Source organism: Quercus lobata, chromosome 1 (genome assembly GCF_001633185.2).
Source record: "Quercus lobata isolate SW786 chromosome 1, ValleyOak3.0 Primary Assembly, whole genome shotgun sequence".
NCBI lineage: Eukaryota > Viridiplantae > Streptophyta > Magnoliopsida > Fagales > Fagaceae > Quercus > Quercus lobata.
This window is the reverse complement of record NC_044904.1, coordinates 13,754,521-13,760,120: the sequence shown is the minus strand read 5'-3', so window position 1 is coordinate 13,760,120 and position 5,600 is coordinate 13,754,521.

The window sequence follows — 5,600 nt, the reverse complement described above, 5'->3', positions numbered from 1 at the left end:
TACAAAGAATTCCCTATCGAGCAGATTCTGATTAATAGCATAATTCCACATGCTAATCCAGTGGATCTTGTATTGTACTGTCATATGCAAGATGGCTGGAAACTGAGAAGAATGCTTGTCTGCCTGAAATCTGGAGCTGAAATACCTTAGCGCGTCCTGTAGAGGTTCTGGGAAGTTCTGTGGAGTTGATCCAAACATTTCCCACCACTTAAAGAACCACGAAGGTATCTGTCCTTAGAATTTCCTGTCAAACTGAATGAACCATGAATGGTCATAGTTCTCATTTTGGAAGAATAATACCTTTTCAAAGGCATCCATACAATCATAATAATTGTACAGGGGTTCTGATCCCTTGAGTACTGTAAGTGTTCTGAGTGTGGAGGGGTGCCCCCAATCTTTGCAGCTTACAAAACTCTGAATTATGAACTTATGGTATAGAACTGTTGAAGGATTATTCCTATCTCTGATGTCTTCTATTTTGGCAAACTTTTCTTGGATGAGAATACCTTTATAGAATTTGATGTTCTTCTCTGGGCTTTTAGGAAGGAAATGCCATTCATGGGGCAATACTTCCATTGCTAATGCTAGCGGATCCGTTATGTGAACCAAGTGTGGTTCAATATAAGAGATATGCTGAACAAAAGGTTTTCTGATGTAAGAGGCTCTTCCTGTTCTTGGAGGAAGGGTGAAAGAAGGTTGCTTAGGCACAACTGGGCCAAAGGGTTCTTCAACTGTATATTATTTGGAAGTTACTGTAATTATTTTGAAGTTAATCAAGTTGGCCGGTTATACCGCCATAGTTATCCATTATTTTGTGGTTATACTTTACTTTAAAGTATGTTATCTCTAACAAACATTATTTTGTTTTACATCTATTTTCTGATAGCACTTCCACTCCCATATGTTGCATTCTTCATCTACTACTTCATCTTAGTCAGTGTTTACTGTTCTTTCTTTTGGTGGTAGGTTGAGCCTCCCGTTCATTCTTTCTGTTTATTATCTTGTGATTACCTGTTTAAGCTAATCCTTTACTTCCCAGTTATCTTTTCCTTCTTGTCTTTGTTTCTTACCCAAAATTTGTTGCAGATGTGTACTACTGAGAAGTGTCAGTCCGGTTCTATGTCGGTTTGTAATCCGGTAAAACTAAGTTCTTAATAGGGTGTCAATACTCGCGGCCAAGCAGTAATTCCTGTCAAGCTAGGAAAGCGTTAGGGTTTGCGTACGGTGGGGTAGAAGTACACTAGAATAGGAACTCAGCGGCTGTAAGTGATTACAAGTGACATAGAAGGCGTCAGGCTCTATTGAACACACCCTGTTTCAGATCTAAGGTTAGATCCAGAAATTGGAAGATAAAGGTAGTCTAGGTTGTAATTGATTTCTTAGGCTTTTAATCCAGAATGATAAATAGGATGTTTAGAAGAAGTGACTCATCCACCAGCATTAGATCTAGCAGTACATCCCTCCCTAAGATCCCACAAGAAGATGGAATAATCAACTCAGAGTCGTACCAGCTTTCAGATCTAGATCAGAAGTTAGGAGACTGGAACATACCCAAAGTCCCCACAACCCAGGTCTATAAGTCATCATCATGGTCCTTGAAAAAGTCTTTCAGAACAGACTACCATGTTACTATGTTAGGACTGTAAAACAAATCTACAGCATCAACAAGGAGTATGAAACATGCTACTTGATATCCCCTGCAGCTGTGAAAGCTCACAGGGAAAAAGATCATAAATTCCTCCACATAGGACTTGGCCAAGTAGGAATAAAACCATTGATCAGAGAAGGGTTGAACAACTCAATCCTTATGGCCCTTAGAGACACTCGTCCTATTAGATTTAATGACAGTCTTCTAGGCACCATTGAATCCAGTTTGAGTAACGGACCAGTTCACTTTGACTGTTTCCCAAACCTCACTGTAGCACTTGACGACCCTCACATCCTGAAGGTCCTCACTCTCAACATCAAAACCCATGGAACCCTTGTGTTACATAGCACCAGACAGCTTGCTCTTATATACAGAGTGTATTATAAGTGCATGAGGACAAACATGTCCATTCAAGTAGTTGATAAGAGAAAGGCAAGAGAAACCACTCTTATCCAAACCCCAGACATTAGATCCACAGTTCAGGTACCCATAACCCTGAAATGGTCTGAAGTCACTTTCCCAGCACATTGGACTATAGAAAATGAAAATTATCCTCTACAGGTCCAAAACCCAGTTAGAAATCCAGATCTAGATTTTGTCCAGCAGTTAGCCGATGGAACGGTTAGACTAAGTTTTGACCAATCTAGGTTTAGGTCACCCTTAGAATATGATGAACCCAGGCCCAGATCTTCAGTAGATCTGTACCAAGAACCAAGGTCTAGATCCGTAGATCTACGCCAACCCTTTAAGCAGCCAACTATCCTCCTTAGAGATAGACTTGCATCCCAGTGTAGTTCGTCTAGAACACGAGCTCCCGGACGCTCCAGAACAGCTCCAGAAGCCCCAGAAAAACTCAAGAACCACCTTTACAAATCCGGTTACTATTCCAAGAACAGTACCCGCACCAGCAAGTTGCCAACATAGTACTATTCACTGCGCAGTCCAGAACACTATGCAGAATTACTATTCAGAAAAGCAAGGGGACAAAACACTGTTCATAAACAGTGACCAGTTACTGTTCACTCAACAGTGCCCTGATAGAATCATTGAAGTTACTATTTACTTTCGGCTGAAAAGATATTCACCTGAAGGTAAAAGCATTTCACCTTCCGTGATTCCTGCAGTCTCCTGATATGATCCAAGGCTCCCTCCAGCTATAAAATGAACCCTTTGCTTCAGTCTTCAGCAGGTCCAATTAGACTCACCTCTCAGAAGGTTCAGTTCATACACTACCTCAGAGGTCTAGTTTGTAGGCTTAGTTCCATACTACCTCAGAGCTTCAGTCTTAATCTGTATCCAGAAATACTTTGTAAAACCTAAATGGCTCTCTCTTCCTCTCCCCTAGTTTACACTTGTACTAGAACTACATCTGTAACCTATTTATGCTTCCGCACCCAGTGCCCTCTGAACAGCACCCTTTGTTTGTAGCTTACCCCCATTTCTGGTACTCCTAGATAGTGCCGTTTCTACAGCAACTATTTGTGCAAGCTATGGCTTCATCTGGACTACTAGAGGTGCTGGATGGAGCTCTAGGAGAGGATGATTCCTGATATATTCGACAGATTTCTCGGTTAATAGAACTATTGGGAGACTCACTTTCTGGGTGGTCAAGTTCTAAGATTTTGGAGATATCTTCACTGATCAAGGAGTTGGTAGGGGATTTGCCTGGACATTCTTTCTTGAAATGTCCTTTCTTTCCACATTGAAAGCATTTTCCTTTTGCTTTAGGTTTGAGATTTTCTATGGAGCTGGAGTTTCCTTTATAGAAATCATCATTTTTGAACTTCTACTTTCTATATTGTTTGGAAACTGTTTTCTTTCTGTGAAAATCCTTAAAGGCTTCTTTTCCTCTATATTTGGAAATCCTTTTTTTAGGAGGGATAGGGGGTGTGTCTCCAAGTTGGTCATCTAATTGTTCTTTCTCCTTTTCATCTTTAGAGGAGGGTGTATTAGAACTACTAGAGGATATGTGGGCTTCTAAGACATTTACTTTTTGTGAAGGAGAGACAGGTTTCTCTACTCCTTGTGGTGGGTTCCTAACATTTGCTGGTTGGTTAGGTTTAACTGGAAGTTTGGTTTTGACACAAGACTTTTTATGCCATTTGAAATGTTTCTCAAAGTATTCAAAGAAAGGATAATCACTGGATACCTCTTTCATGAATAACTTCCATTTCTCCAAAACTTCTAGTTTCTGTTCTTTGGTATGGTTGGCTCTATAGGCTTCTCTCTTAACTCTGTTCTTTTCAGAATTAAAATCATTTTCAAGAGCGTCCATATCAGGGGTGAACTCTTTTGTCAACATCATGAGCTGATAGTCATATTCAGATTCTTGCTGATAGTCCTATTCAGATAGGATTTCTCATATCAATTCCTGATGGTGAAGGAGGCTTAAGACTATCCTGACTAGTGCTGTCTTCTTCTTGATCAGCAATTGAGTCTTGCTTGGCTGTGTAACAAGGGGTACTAACCTGGGAATGGTCTTTAACACCTTAAAACTGTGGACTTAAGTCTCTTCTAGATGTGGGAAAGGGAGCTCATGTTCTAGACGAACTACACTGGGATGCAAGTCTATCTCTAAGGAGGATAGTTGGCTACTTAAAGGGTTGGCGTAGATCTACGGATCTAGACCTTGGTTCTTGGTACAGATCTACTGAAGATCTGGGCCTGGGTTCATCATATTCTAAGGTTGACCTAAACCTAGATTGGTCAAAACTTAGTCTAACCGTTCCATCGGCTAGTTGCTGGACAAAATCTAGATCTGGATTTCTAACTGGGTTTTAGACCTGTAGAGGATAATTTTCATTTTCTATAGTCCAATGTGCTGGGAAAGTGACTTCAGACCATTTCAGGGTTCTGGGTACCTGAACTGTGGATCTAACGTCTAGGGTTTGGATAAGAGTGGTTTCTCCTGCTTTTCTCTTATCAACTGCTTGAATGGACATGTTTGTCCTCATGCACTTATAATACACTCTGTATAGAAGAGCAAGCTGTCTGGTGCCATGTAACACAAGGGTTCCATGGGTTTTGATGTTGAGAGTGAGGACCTTCAGGATGTGAGAGTCGTCAAGTGCTACAGTGAGGTTTGGGAAACAGTCAAAGTGAACTGGTCCGTTACTCAAACTGGATTCAATGGTGCCTAGAAGACTGTCATTAAATCTAATAAGACGAGTGTCTCTAAGGGCCATAAGGATTGAGTTGTTCAACCCTTCTCTAATCAATAGTTTTGCTCCTACTTGGACAAGTCCTATATGGAGGAATTTATGATCTTTTTCCCTGTGAGCTTTCACGGCTGCAAGGGATAACAAGTAGCATGTTTCATTCTCCTTGTTGATGCTGTAGATTTGTTCTATAGTCCTAACATGGTAGTTTGTTCTGAAAGACGTTTTCAAGGACCATGATGATGACTTATAGACCTGGGTTGTGGGGACTTTGGGTATGTTCCAGTCTCCTAACTTCTGATCTAGATCTGAAAGCTGGTACGACTCCAAGTTGATTGTTCCATCTTCTTGTGGGATCTCAGGGAGGGATGTACTGCTAGATCTAATGCTGGTGGATGAGTCATTCCTTCTAAACATCCTATTTATCATTCTGGATTAAAAGCTTAAGAAATCAATTACAACCTAGACAACCTTTTTCTTCCAATTTCTGGATCTAACCTTAGATCTAAAACAGGGATGTACAATAGAGCCTGACGCCTTCTATGTCACTTGTAATCACTTACAGCCACTGGGTTCCTATTCTAGTGTACTTCTACCCCACCGTACGCAAACCCTAACGCTCTCCTGGCTTGACGGGAATTACTGCTTGGCCGCGAGTATTGACACCCTATTAAGAACTTAGTCTTACCGGATTACAAACCGACACAGAACCGGACTTACACTTCTCAGTAGTACACATCTGCAACAAATTTTGGGTAAGAAACAAAGACAAGAAGGAAAAGATAACTGGGAAG